A 13,889-nucleotide genomic window follows, 5' to 3' on the forward strand; every position below is an offset into this window, starting at 1 on the left:
TATAAAAATATATATTACAAAGTACATATATTTATATTAAAAAGTATCCATATGCTATTTTGGGCTTCCTAAGTGGCACCAATTGTAAAAATTCCATCTGCCAAAGCAGGAGACACAAGAGATATGGGTTCAGTCCTTGGATTGGGAAGATCCCCTGGAGAAGGAAATGGCAACCCGCTTCAGTATTCTTGCCTGGAGAATCCCATGGACAGAGGACCTTGGCAGGCTACAGTTTATAGGGTCACAAAGATTTGGTCACAACTGAACACATATGCTATTTTACATATTCATTTACACATTTATATTTTTATTTGTTTTATTAATTCACTGAAATAAATTATGACAGAAGGAATTCATGACACAAACTACATTTACTAAAATACCTGCCTTAGAAAATGTTGACAAAAAGTCTTAAAGAAAACATCCAGCTAAGTACAAAATTTGAAATACAATTGACACCATACTGATTCACTGCTATTCATAAATATTACTCTTTCATATACACTATACATTTTTATATAAAATTTTTGAAATAGAAAGATTTTTATAAATTAACTTAAGTGATAAACAATATAAATTTCACAAAACAAAAAAAATTTCCTTGTAACTGTAACACAATTGCATGAAAGAAAAATAACATCCACACTAAAGTGAAGGAAAGAATCAATGAATGAAAAAGAGAAACTCTCTCACACTTATCTCATCCAAATCAGGGGCTTCTGCCTCCTTTTGTATTGCTGTCACAGTTTTCAGTGTCTGATGTAGAGAAATATTATTCTGGCCTTGTAGTTATGAGATCTGTGTGCTACCAACTACACAGCGTGACCTCGGACACAACCGAACCTCTCTAGACTGAGACTAGATGATATTTATGGTCTGATCCAACTTTAACATTCTATATCTAATCTAATATTTTCTGTGAATATTCATTTCATATACTTCTCTACACAGAGGGCCTGAATGGCTGCTCATTTCAGAAATCCTTACATTTTCTATTTTTGAAGACTGAAGTTACTAATCTGTCTTTTCCTTTCTTGTCAAGATGGTCATGTCTCTTAGTCTTCCATTACATTGTCAGGTAAATCAATTCACCACAAGACCCAACAAAGGCCTTCCGTCCAGTCAGGGAAAAAATCTAAATCAAAAGAGTGATGCGAGCAGAAAAAGAACAAGAAACTGATCTTATCCTAGGTGCTGTGAAAATATGAAGTAAAGAATCCATTTACATTTCTTTGATCATATTTTTGTTTCACTATCAGTGAAGTGGTATATGATAATAGCTTGAGGACATTTTAATATAATCTTTATTCAAACAAGTAGAGGTAATGGTGAAGTAATTTTATTAGCTATTAGGCTTATGCTTTCCAACTCATTACCATGTCCCTGGTTTATACATAAATTTTCTCAACAGGTAGAATGACTTCCATTTAAGTAAGCTAGTCCTTGTCAAGAACTGTGAAGGGCCCAAGACTGACCCTGCTTGCAAGCTAACAGGTTCAATCAGTCAGTTCAGTCACTCAGTCTTGTTGACTCTTTGCGACCCCATGAATCGCAACATGCCAGGCCTCCCTGTCCATCACCAACTCCTGGGTTTTACTCAAACTCATGTCCATCGAGTTGTGATGCCATCCAGCCATCTCATCCTCTGTCATCCCCTTCTCCTTCTGCCCCCAACCACAAAAGCTGGGAGAAGGTGTATGAGAACTCAAGGCAGAAGCTTCCTTTTCACAGGGCTTCTCTTGCTTCACCAGTGCTGCTGGGTGACATGGAGTTGTCCAGCTTGACAGTGAGCAACTTTGAGCTTAGGAAACCCCAGTCTTTTAAAGAGAACCAAAAGTGCTCAGCTTTGTTCCAAATGGCGCTATCCCAAAGAGCAAAAAGCATATCCTTTGCTTAGAAGAAACATGCAGGATCAATGGAAACTTGTCTTTCAAAAGTGCTCATAAACAAATAAAAAATTAATGTAGAAAATTCACCTTTGTATATAAATCAAAGTGCTTATAAAATTAGAATGTCCCCTTTTCTTTTTCCTTTTTTGGGTGTTTTTATTTTCATAATTTATTTTTAATTGGGAGAACATTGCTTTAAAATATTGTGTTGGCTTCTGCTATATAGCAATGTGAATCAGCTGTAAGTATATATATATATATATCCCCTTGCTCTTGAGCCTCCCTCCTACACCCCCATCCCACCTCTCAAGGTCATCACAGAAGACTGAGGTGAGTTCTCTGTCTATACAGAAGCTTCGCACTAGCTATCTATTTTACACATGGGAGTGTATATATGTCAATACTACTTACTCTATCAATTCAATCCCCTCTTCCCTCCTCTGTGTCCACAGATTTGTTCTCTACACCTGTGTCTCTATTCCTGCCCTACAAATAGATTCATCAGTACTATTCTTCGAGGTTCCTGAATTAATATACAGTATTTGTTTTCCTCTTTCTGAATTACCTCACTCTGTGCAACAAGTTCTAGGTTCATCCACATCACCACAATTGACTCAAACTCCATTGTACATATGTACCACAACTTCTTTATACTTTCATCTACTGATGGACATCTAAATTTCTTCCATGTCCTAGCTACTGTAAATGGTGTTGACATTGTGTGTCTTCTTTCCTCAAGACATTAGGAAACTAGGCATTCTAATCAACCAAATCTAGTTATATTTAATATCTATTAAATGACTTGTGTTCTAGACATTTTCTTATATACTTTTACTCTAATTTCTAAACCTTGTCTGTGAAGAATATTATATTATTCTCAGTTAAGTAGGTAAGGAAATTAATATTCTCACAAGAAATATTACCTGGCTCTTGGTCATAAAATCATTCCATAGAAGCAGTGGGATCTAAATCTAGTATAACACATTAATGAAAGTGAAAGAGGAGAGTGAAAAAGCTGGCTTAAAACTCACATTCAGAAAACTAAGGTCATGGCATCCAGTCCCATCACTTCACAGCAAATACATGAGGAAACAAAAGAAACAGTGACAGACTTTATTTTCTTGGGCTCCGAAATCACTGCAGATGGTGACTAAAGACATGAAATTAAAAGATTTGTGCTCCTTGAAAGAAAAACTATGATAAACCTAGACAGCCTATTAAAAAGCAGAGACATTACTTTGCCAACAAAGATCCATCTAGTCAAAGCAATGGTTTTTCCAGTAGTCATGTATCGATGTGAGAATTGGACCATGAAGAAAGCTGAGAGCTGAAAAATTGATGCTTTTGAACTGTGGTGTTGGAGAAGACTCTTGAGAGTCCCTTGGATTGCAAGGAGATCCAACTAGTCCATCCTAAAGGAAATCAGTCCTGAATATTCTTTGGAAGGACTGATCCTGAAGCTGACCTAATGAGAAGAACTGACTCCTTAGAAAAGACCCTGATGCTGGAAAAGATTGAAGGCAGAAGAAGAAGGGGATGACAGAGGATGAGATGGTTGGATGGCATCACCAACTCTATGGACATGAGTTTGAGCAAACTCCAGGAGTTGGTGATGGACAGGGAAGCCTGGCATGCTGCAGTCTATGGGGTTGCAAAGAGTCGGATACAAGTGAGCAATTGAAATGAACTGATAACACTTTGAGAAATAACTTGTGTGAGTCTCATAAGGATGAGGAGTGAGGCTAATAATTAACTTTTGATTTAAAAATTTCTCTTTGCTTTATTGACTTAGCAGGTGCACAAAATGTATTTAACTTTGTTAAGAGGGAACAACATCCTTATATAGATGTACTAATAGAAGATCAAGTAGATTTCTAGATATATGAAATCTGTCACTTTTGTTCATGCTAGAAAGTTTATTGATCTAACATCTCCAGCGTTACTCTTTCTTTTCTTTTCTTTTTTTTCCTTAGCTTTCAAATTCAGTTATTTTAGAACAATCAGGAGTTAGGCTCAATAAAGTGAAAGTGAATGTCACTCAGTCATGTCCTACTGTTTCTGACCCCATGGACTATAGTCCACCAGGCTCCTGTGTCCCTAGAGTTCTCCAGGCAGGAATGGATCCCTTCTCCAGGGGTTCTTCCTGACCTGGGAATTGAACCTGGGTCTCCTGCACTGCAGGCAGACTCTTTACCATCTAAGCCACCAAGAAAGCCCCTAAAAATACTTTCTCTTAGACACAATCTATCCTCTACAACAGAACTTCTAAAACTGTACCAAGTAACATACCTTATTAATATGTATAATCTAGATCTTTGTCCATAAAGAAAAAAATTAAAAATAAGAACATCTGGCATTATTTATGGAGTGAGAAATTCTGAGGTCCATACAATTTCAAAAGCATGTTTTAAAGTTAACTTGATCATCTTCAGAATATCATAAATTATGCTTATTTGATCTGAATTTTTGCTAGAAATCTATTCCTATCTTAAAGCTTATGGTTATCTTAGGATAGCTGCTTAAATAGCCAGTGAGTGGGTTAACTGAGGGGCAAAGAACTTCTACTACACAAACATTTTCAAAGCCATCAATAGCTAAGGGGATTTATTTTTTAACCAGTGAATCTTCTTCAGAAATCTCTTTGGAACAACAGTAAACACAATTCTATCCTCTTGTCTATTGTTAATGTTATTGCTAGTTGACTTAATTTTGGCTAAGCCCTAAGGATAAAAGGTTGAGAAATGTACAGTTAGAATTATTGATGGAATTTATAAAATCAAATGGGTCATTAGAGTGCAATCTACTCTGATCCCTTTGGAAGAATTCCATTTTCCATTATCTCTTGTTCTATTTTTCAGCCTTCAGAGCTCCTACTGTGATTGTTACCTTTTAAAATCCTTTACCTACCAATGTTATTTTTTCCCTTTCTTATGGTGTTATTTTTTTACTTTGTTTTTCTTCCTAAGCATTTTCCACTGGGAATTTCAAGAATTAAAAAAATGGTATAGCTGGAAGATTATTATATTTTTGTAAATGCTATTATTTTAGTGTTATAATTTTCATAGTTTTGCTGTAGCACATATTATTTATATAACATGTGAAATTTCTTTAAAAGATGAATTTTAATTTACATCGAGAAAGTGCCCATATATACTAACTTTAATCTAAACTTATCATCTTCACCTACTTTCATTTACAAATCTGTTGTATCAAAACTGATTTATTATTTTCCCAGAAGTATTCTTTTCAATTTCTCTTTTTACCAAATCCTTTTACTTTTCACTAGAGAAAGATAAAGACATCTTTATGCTCATATTTTCTTTAAACCCTTCCTTAAATATCTCAATCCTCAGTGATTTTCAATTTCATCAACTGATTAATCTCTTTTAAGCATTTTAGTATAGATAGCAAACTGTTACTATCTATTATCTAGCAGTAATAGTAGCAAGAGATGTAGTGATAAGTAATTAACATTTATTGGAAGTGATAAATAATTAACATTTATTGGAAACTTAATATGTTAGACATGGTCCAAAATGCACACATTCTGATTTAATGTTCTTAATAACTTAGTATATTGAGATCTTTTGAGAAAAATTTAGAAACCAAGAATTTTAACAAATAACATAAAGTTATACAGTTAATCATAAATAACATAAAGTTACACAGTTAATCATATTAGAATAAAGATTCAAACCCAGTTTTTCCAATGTAAGACCTAACACTCTAAAGTAAACCATCAAACTACATACTGCATTTTTAATTGTCTATATTTTTAAAATTCTTATCTTCCTAATTATATTAAGAGCTCTTTGAGAGAAATGACAATGTCTTATATATTTATTGATCCATTGTAGAACCTAATTTCATGTACACCAAAAGCTCTCAATGAATATGAACTCATTAATTGAACAGTTGATACAGTGAATTGTAAAATATGCTGTTTAACAAAATATAAATATTAAGGGTACTACTATAGCAACCAATAGTTCAGTTCAGTTCAGGTCAGTCACTCAATTGCATCTGACTCTTTGTGACCCCATGGAATGCAGCATGCCAGGCTCTCCTGTCCTTCACCATCTCCTAGAGTTTGTTCAAACTCATGTCCATTGAGTCAGTGATGCCATCAAACCATCTCATCTGCCAACCCCTTCTCCTCCTGTCTTCAATCTTTCCCAGCATCAGGGTCTTTTCCACTGAGTCAGCTCTTTGTACCAGGTGGCCAAAGTATTGGAGCTCCAGCTTCAACATCAGTCCTTCCAGTGAATATTCAGGGTTGATTTCCATTAAGATTGACTGGTTTGATGTCCTTGCAACCCAAGGGACTATCAAGAGTCTTCTCCAACACTGCAGTTTGAAAGCATCAATTCCTTGATGCTCAGCCTTCTTTAAGATCCAACTTTCGTATCCACCCATGACTACTGGGAAAACAATAGTTTTGACTTTATTGACCTTTGTCGGCAAAGTAATGTCTCTGCTTTTTAGTACACTGTCTAGGTTTGCCATAGTTCTTCCAAGGAGAAAGTGCCTTTTAACAGAATAAAGACAGTGAAAATCTGAAGCAGGTACATGAAAATAGGAACTACTCAGTCGTGACTGACTCTTTGCAACTCCATAGAATGTGTAGTCCACCAGGTTCCTCTGTCCATGGGGTTGTCTGGGCAAGAATACTGGAGTGGGCTGCCATCTCCTCCTCCAGGGGATGTTCTCTACCCAGGGGTTGAACCCCCAACTCTTATGTCTGGCACAGGGGATCTTCACCACTAGCACCACCTGGGAAGCCCAACTTTCACATCCATATATGACTGCTGGATAAACCATAGCTTTGACTAGATGGACCTTTGTTGGCAAAGTAACATCTCTGCTTTTTAGTATGCTGTCTAGGTTGTTCATAGCTTTTCTTCCAAGGAGCAAGTGTCTTTTAATTTCATGGCTGCAGTCACCACCTGCAGTGATTTTAGAGCCCAAGAAAACAAAGTCTGCCATTGTTTCCATTGTTTCCCTATCTATTTGCCATGAAGTGATGGGACCAGATGCCATGGTCTTAGTTTTTTGAATGTTGAGTTTTAAGCCAGCTTTTTCACTCTCTTTTTTCACCTTCTTCAAGAGGTTCCTTAGTTCCTCTTCACCTTCTGTCTTAAGAGTGGTGCCATCTGCATACTTGAGGTTATTGATATTTTTCCCAGCAATCTTGATTCCTGCTTGAGCTTCATCTAGTATGGGATTTCACATGATGTAGTCTGCATATAAGTTAAAGAGCAGAGTGACAATTTACATCCTTGACATACTCATTTCTCAATTTCAAACCAATCCGTTGTTCCATGTTCAGTTCTAACTGCTGCTTCTTGACCTGCATACAGGTTTTGCAGGAGGCAAGTCAGGTGGTCTGGTATTCCCATCTCTTTAAGAATTTTCCACAGTTTGTTGTGATCCACACAGTCAAAGGCTTTAGTGTAGTCAATGAAGCAGAGGTAAATGTTCTTTTGGAATTCTCTTGCTTTTTCTATGATCCCACAGATGTTGGCAATTTGATCTCTGGTTCCTCTGCCTTTTCTAAATCTGGCTTAAGCATCTGAATGTTTTAAGTTCACGTTCTGTTGAAGCCTAGCTTGGAGGATTTTGAGCATTACCTGCTAGCTTGTGAAATGAGTGCAATTGTGCAATATTTTGAACATTGTTTGGCATTGTCCTTCTTTGGGATTGGAATGAAAACTGACCATTTCCCATCCTGTGACCACTGATGAGATTTCCACACTTGCTGACATACTGAGTGCAGCACTTTCACAGCATCATATTTTAGGATTTGAAGTAGCTCATCTGGTATTCCAACACCTCCACTAGCTTTGTTCATAGTGATGTTTCCTAAGACCCACATGACTTTGCGTTCTAGTATGTCTGGCTCTAGGAGAGTGATCACATCATTGTGGTTATCCAGGTCATTAAGATCTTTTTGTACAGATCTGTGTATTCTTTCCACCTCTTCTTAATATCTTCTGTTTCTGTAAAAAAACATACCATTTCTGTCCTCTTTTGTGCCCAACTTATTGAATTAAATCTTCCCATAGTACCTCTAATTTTCTTGAAGATATCTCTATTCTTTCACATTCTATTGTGTTCCTCTTTTATTTATTTATTTATTTTGTTCACCAATACTAGCCTCCTTTTTTGCATCTCCATCTGTTAACCCTCTTATAAAATTAAACACAACAGAACAAGGTGGTGGTTGTCATATTTAAGCTTGTATTTGAATTCCTTGAAGGGGTTATCATAGCACAGATTGCTGGACCCTCACAGTTTATGGTTCTTTCTCTGGTGGGCAAGTTCATGCTCAGTAAATCTTTAATCCAATTTTCTGTTGATCAGTGGGCCTGTGTTTCCTCTTTGTAGTTTGGTCTGTGGCCAAACTATGCTAGGAGTAATGGCAGTAATGTAGACTTCCTTCAAAAGGACTTATTCCAGCACACCATGGCTCCCTGGACTATTGTAGTTGATGCCCCTGACCCCACAGCAGGCAACTGCTGACCCATGTCTTCACCAGAGACTCCTGACGACTCACAGGCAAGTCAGGTTCAGTCTCTTGTGGGGTCACAGCTCCTTTCTCCTGGCTCTTGGTCCACACAAAGCTCTGTTTGTGCCCTCCAAGAGTCTCTTTCCCCATTCCTGTGGAAATTTTGTAATCAAATTCCACTGGCCTTCAAAGCCAAATTCCCTGGGGAGTCTTAGGTCCCTTGCAGGATTCCCAGGTTGGGAAATCTGTTGAGGGCCCTAGAATTTTTGCAATACTGCAAGAACTTCTTTGGCATAATTGTTCTCCAGTTTGTGGGTCATCTGTTCAGCAGCTCTTTAGTGAAGCTGATGGCAACCTCCTCCAAGAGGATTTATGCTTTAGGCCACACTTCCCAGCTCGGCTGCAACCAGAGTCCCTGTCCCTGTGGCAGGTTACTGCTGATCTGTGCCTCCACAGGGGACACTCAAAGTCAGGTCTGGCTCAGTCTCTTATGGAGGTCGCTGCCCCATTCCTTGGGTTTGGTGTGCACCCTCTGAGCATCTCTGGATGGTCTAAAATTTTATTTTAAAAGCACTTGTGCCTCTCCTACCATCTTGTTGGGGCTTATTCTTTGTCCTTGGACATGGAGTATCTCTTTTTGGTGGGATCCAATATTCTCCTGTCGGTTGTTCAGCAATTAGTTGTGATTTTGGTGTTCTCACAGGAGAAGATGGGTGCATATCTTTATACTCTACCATCTTAAGTTGGGATCATTCCAACTCAGGGATCGGACCTGCCAACAGGGAAGCCCATGAACACTGGAGTGGGTAGCCTATCCCTTCTCCTATCCCTTCTCCAGGAGATCTTTTCAACTCAGGAATCAGACTGGAGTCTCCTGCCTTGCAGGCGGATTCTTTACCAACTGAGCTACCAGGGAAGCCCCATCAAGATTTTACATCTTTTAAAAAGAAGGAAATGGCAACTCACTCCAGTATTCTTACCTGGAGAATTGCATGGACAAAGGAGCTTGGAGGGCTACAGTCCCTGGCTTTACAAGGAGTCGGACACGACTGAGCGACTAACAATTTAACTTTCAAATAGAGTTTTGTTTTACAAAAGTTAATTTTGTTGATATTTTCATATTTATTTGTTTATAATTATTCATGATATTCATTTATATTTTAAAAAGTATGTATCTGCAATTATATTACTTATTTCATTTAAATGTTATTTTATTGAAATTATCTGCTGCAATTCAGTCAGACACGACTGAGCGACTTAACTGAACTGAATCTTTTTTTCCTTCATTTGTTACCTTGTCATGTCTATTTTCCTTTATTTTTCAAACAGTATCTAAAGATATTAATTATTCTCTATGCTGTATTTCAATTCATTTTCTACTTTATCAGGTCTGCTTGTATCATTTTCTCTTACTTTGGGGGACTATTTGCCCTTCTTTCCTAGTAATAAATAAAATTAATTGATATTATATCTATATTCCAACACATTTAAGAATATAATGTTTATTTCAAAGGTGTCCTTAAATTCATTTCCCATGTTTAGATAAATAGTGTTTCACTGTTTAAATATACATTATTTTTATATGATTTCTTTTTATTTTAATTAATTTATTTTTTATTGAAGGATAATTGCTTTATAGAATTTTGCTGTTTTCTGTCTTTTTATTGCAATCCTTTATCTAGAGTGTGCATTTACAAAAAAAAATTCTCCCTTTATTATGTTTGGGAGCTATCATATCCTTATCTGAATAAGTAACTAAGTGCTTTGAGAACATGCTCCATATATTTTCATCTATTAGGTATTTCTGAGACCTTTTGTTTGTAACCTGATCAGGTTTGTTAAAAGTTCCATACATGCTTGGATTCAGTTGCATTCTTTTATATGGGAGGCAAAGGTCTCTTTCTGTAATTGTGGTAGCTTCTTATGACCTGCACCAGCTTATGCTTTGCAGCCAAATTTACTGTGTACATTTGACTTTATCCATGTTTAGATGTATGAGTTCAGACTGGGCACTTAACCTTCACCTGCTTCAGTCTCCTTGTGTGTACAGTGGACCCTCCTGTTTGGTTGTGATACACAGTGAGCAACCTGAACAGGCTGGGCTGGAATATATTATGTGACATAACGTTTGCCATTTCACATTTCAAAAGCTCAGAAATTTATCTTCCTGTTGTCAATATGCATAATGATGCTTTTTGTGATGAAAAATACTCTTTTTTTTTCTCATTTTGTCTAATGTTCCTATTGTTTGTGACTCCATAGTGTATTTCTTATTTTTTGCCTTTAATCTTACAGCTTTCAGAGGTGTCTATTTTTAAGATGTATATATTTCCATTGAGTATTATTTCAGTATTTTAAGAGTAGATTTCACTTTTACTGTTGATTGCTAATATGTTGAACTTAATTTTTTTTGCTATATTTTGTGATTGTACTGTCAGTGTTTATTCTTTCTCCCTCATCTCCTTTCTGGACAACTATTCATTGATAAGATTCTCTGTATTAACTTTGATTTCCTTTCTTTATCTTCACTGGTTTGGAAGCAATACCTTACATTTATGGAAGTAATACCTTGTATTTATGTAGTTTTAATGTTTGTGTATATTTCTGTAGTTTTAGTGTTTGTGTGTATATCTATAATATGAGTATTTGGCATGGCAGCATCTAAAGAATTATACACCCCATTATCTTTCCAATAACATCTGTCACTTAGATTAGTTAACTCCAGGGACTCTTCTTACACATGGTATATTATTGTTGCCCTTTATTTTATTTCTATGTCAAATTTAATCTCCTTTACTAGTTCCCACTATTAATATTGATATTTATTGTTAATTATATATAGATTTCCCTACATAACTATTAATTTATTTGCTTACAATTGGTATTTTCCTGCATTTTCCGCAGAGTTAAACTTCTTGAACTATACCTTTGTGGTAGTTCTTTAGAAAAGTCTTATAAATAAAATCTATTTTTATCTTTTATTTTGCCAACTTATATCAGTGTTAGTTAATCTGGTGATCTGAATGGCAGTTATTTTTCTCAAAAAGTTATACATATGATGTCATTGTTTTCTGACAGTTATGTTGAATTTGGGAAGTCTGCTCTAAATTTCATTGTTATTGATTTGTAGTTAATCTATTTTTATTTCCAGTCTTTTAAAATTTTCATTTAGTGTCTGATAATCTACAGTTTTATAATAGTGTATTTATATGCAGATGATAAGGAACAGAAATGCATATGTGGATTTCATTAGGTAATTTTTTTTCAGACTATGAAGTTAGAATTCTTAGCAATTATCTCAAACAGCATAGATCTTTAAACATATAGCTGATTAGGTTAAGACAAAACAATGGCAATTATTTCATGAAAACATATAATTAGTTTAAAAAATCCTTTGTATATTAAATTTTCAAAGACTTTCATTTTTATAGTTTGACTTTAAGAAACATTATCAAACATTGCCAGGTTTCAGTTAAAGAAAAAATGTCATGTACAACTCAGGGAGTAAAAGTCAGCAACATATCTCTTTGGAGCAGAACATCAACATATGAAAAAAACTGAAAATGTATTCATATAGATTGACTCAGGAGTTTAACTTTTAAGAATTGTTCATAATGATAATTTTATTCAGAGGACTATGAAAAAGATACTTAACACAGTTTTAAATAAAATAGCAAAAATGAAAAAAAAAAAAAAGCCTTCAATTAGCCTGCTTAAAACTTGCTGTATGTCTAGATACTGAAGTGTTTATCTGGCTATTAAGGTAAGTTTCTGAGGAACTTTGGGGAAATGACTTGTGGCTAAGCGGTAAAGACTCTGCCTGCCAAGCAGGAGACATGGGTTTGATTGCTAGGTGGGGAAGATCCCCTAGAAGAGGAAATGGCAGTCCACTCCAGTATTCTTATTATCCCAAGATAATTCCATGCACAGAGGAGCCTGGCAGGCTACGGTCCATTGGCTCTCAAAGAATCAGACACAACTGAAGTGACTGAGCACATATTAAAAATTAGTTTATAAAGCAATACATCCCATGGACAGGCTCCACTGTCCAAGGAAATTTCCAAGCAAGAATACTGAGGTGGGTTGCCATTTCCTCCTCCAGGGGATCTTCTGGACCCAGCAATCGAATCTGCAACTCCTCGGTTTCCTGTAATGGCAGATGGATTCTTTACAACTGTCACCTGGGAAGTGCAAAACAATATACACAATGAGATAAAAATTTGGTCAAATTAACTGAAAACACATTGATAGATAAAACATAAGAAAATGAATGAATAACATATCAACTAGTGGTAGTTTCAGTATTTAGGTAATATGGTTCAGTAGTAAAGAATCCACCTGTCAATGCTGGAGACACAGGAGATGTGGGTTCGATCCCTGGGTCAGGAAGATCCACTGGAGAAGGAAATGGCAACCCACTCCAGTATTCTTGTCTGGGAAATCCCATGGACAGAGGAATCTGGTGGGATACAATCCATGGGGTTGCAAAGAGTCAGACATGACTGAACAACTGAGCACATGATGAATACTTTTAATTTTCTTCCTGCTTTCTAAACTTTCTAAGCTATTTGCATGAATCACCCTTGTGAGCTAGTGTAGCAATTATTTTGAATGGGAGGAACAAGATACCTAGTAAAGTGAAGTGAAAGTCGCTCAGCCATGTCCGATTCCTTGTGACCCCATGGGCTGCAGCCCACCAGGCGCTTCTGTTCATGGGATTCTCCAGGCAAGAACACTGTAGTAGATAGCCATTCCTTTCTCCAGAGGATCTTCCTGATCCAAGGATCAAACCTGGATCTTCTGCATTCCAAGCAGATTCTTTACTGTATGAGTCACTAGACCTCATAAACCTAGTAAAAGTAGATATAAATAAGGTGTTTGTAATATAGCATATCAGTTCATTTCAGTTCAGTCGCTCAGTCGTGTCCAACTCTTTGTGACCCCATCAATTGCAGCATGCCAGGCCTCCCTGTCCATCACCATCTCCTGGAGTTCACTCAAACTCACGTCCATCGAGTCAGTGATGCCATCCAGCCATCTCATCCTCTGTCATCCCCTTCTCCTCCTGCCCTCAATCCTTCCCAGCATCAGAGTCTTTTCCAATGAGTCAACACTTTGCATGAGGTGTCCAAAGTATTAGAGTTTCAGCTTTAGCATCAGTCCTTCCAAAGAACACCCAGGACTGATTTCCTTTAGAAAGGACTGGTTGGATCTCCTTGCAGTCCAAGGGACTCTCAAGAGTCTTCTCCAACACCACAGTTCGAAAGCATCAATTCTTTGGCGCTCAGCTTTCTGCACAGTCCAACATTTATATCCATACATGACCACCGGAAAAACCATAGCCTTGACTAGATGGACCTTTGTTGGCAAAGTAATGTTTCTGCTTTTGAATATGCTATCTAGATTGGTCATAACTTTCCTTCCAAGGAGTAAACATTTCTTAATTTCATGGCTGCAATCACCATCTGCAGTGACCTGCGAGCCCCCCAAAA

The 13,889-nt window shown here is 36.7% G+C and overlaps 1 protein-coding gene across 1 annotated transcript in view; it reads left to right on the top strand.

Annotated features, from left to right (window-relative positions):
* The window catches only part of LRRTM4 (leucine rich repeat transmembrane neuronal 4), a 1,007,311-nt gene that overhangs the window by 190,623 nt on the left and 802,799 nt on the right, over positions 1 to 13,889 (top strand). The gene's annotated exons all lie outside the window — the stretch shown is intronic.

This window comes from Capra hircus, chromosome 11, assembly GCF_001704415.2.
Source record: "Capra hircus breed San Clemente chromosome 11, ASM170441v1, whole genome shotgun sequence".
Taxonomy (NCBI): domain Eukaryota; kingdom Metazoa; phylum Chordata; class Mammalia; order Artiodactyla; family Bovidae; genus Capra; species Capra hircus.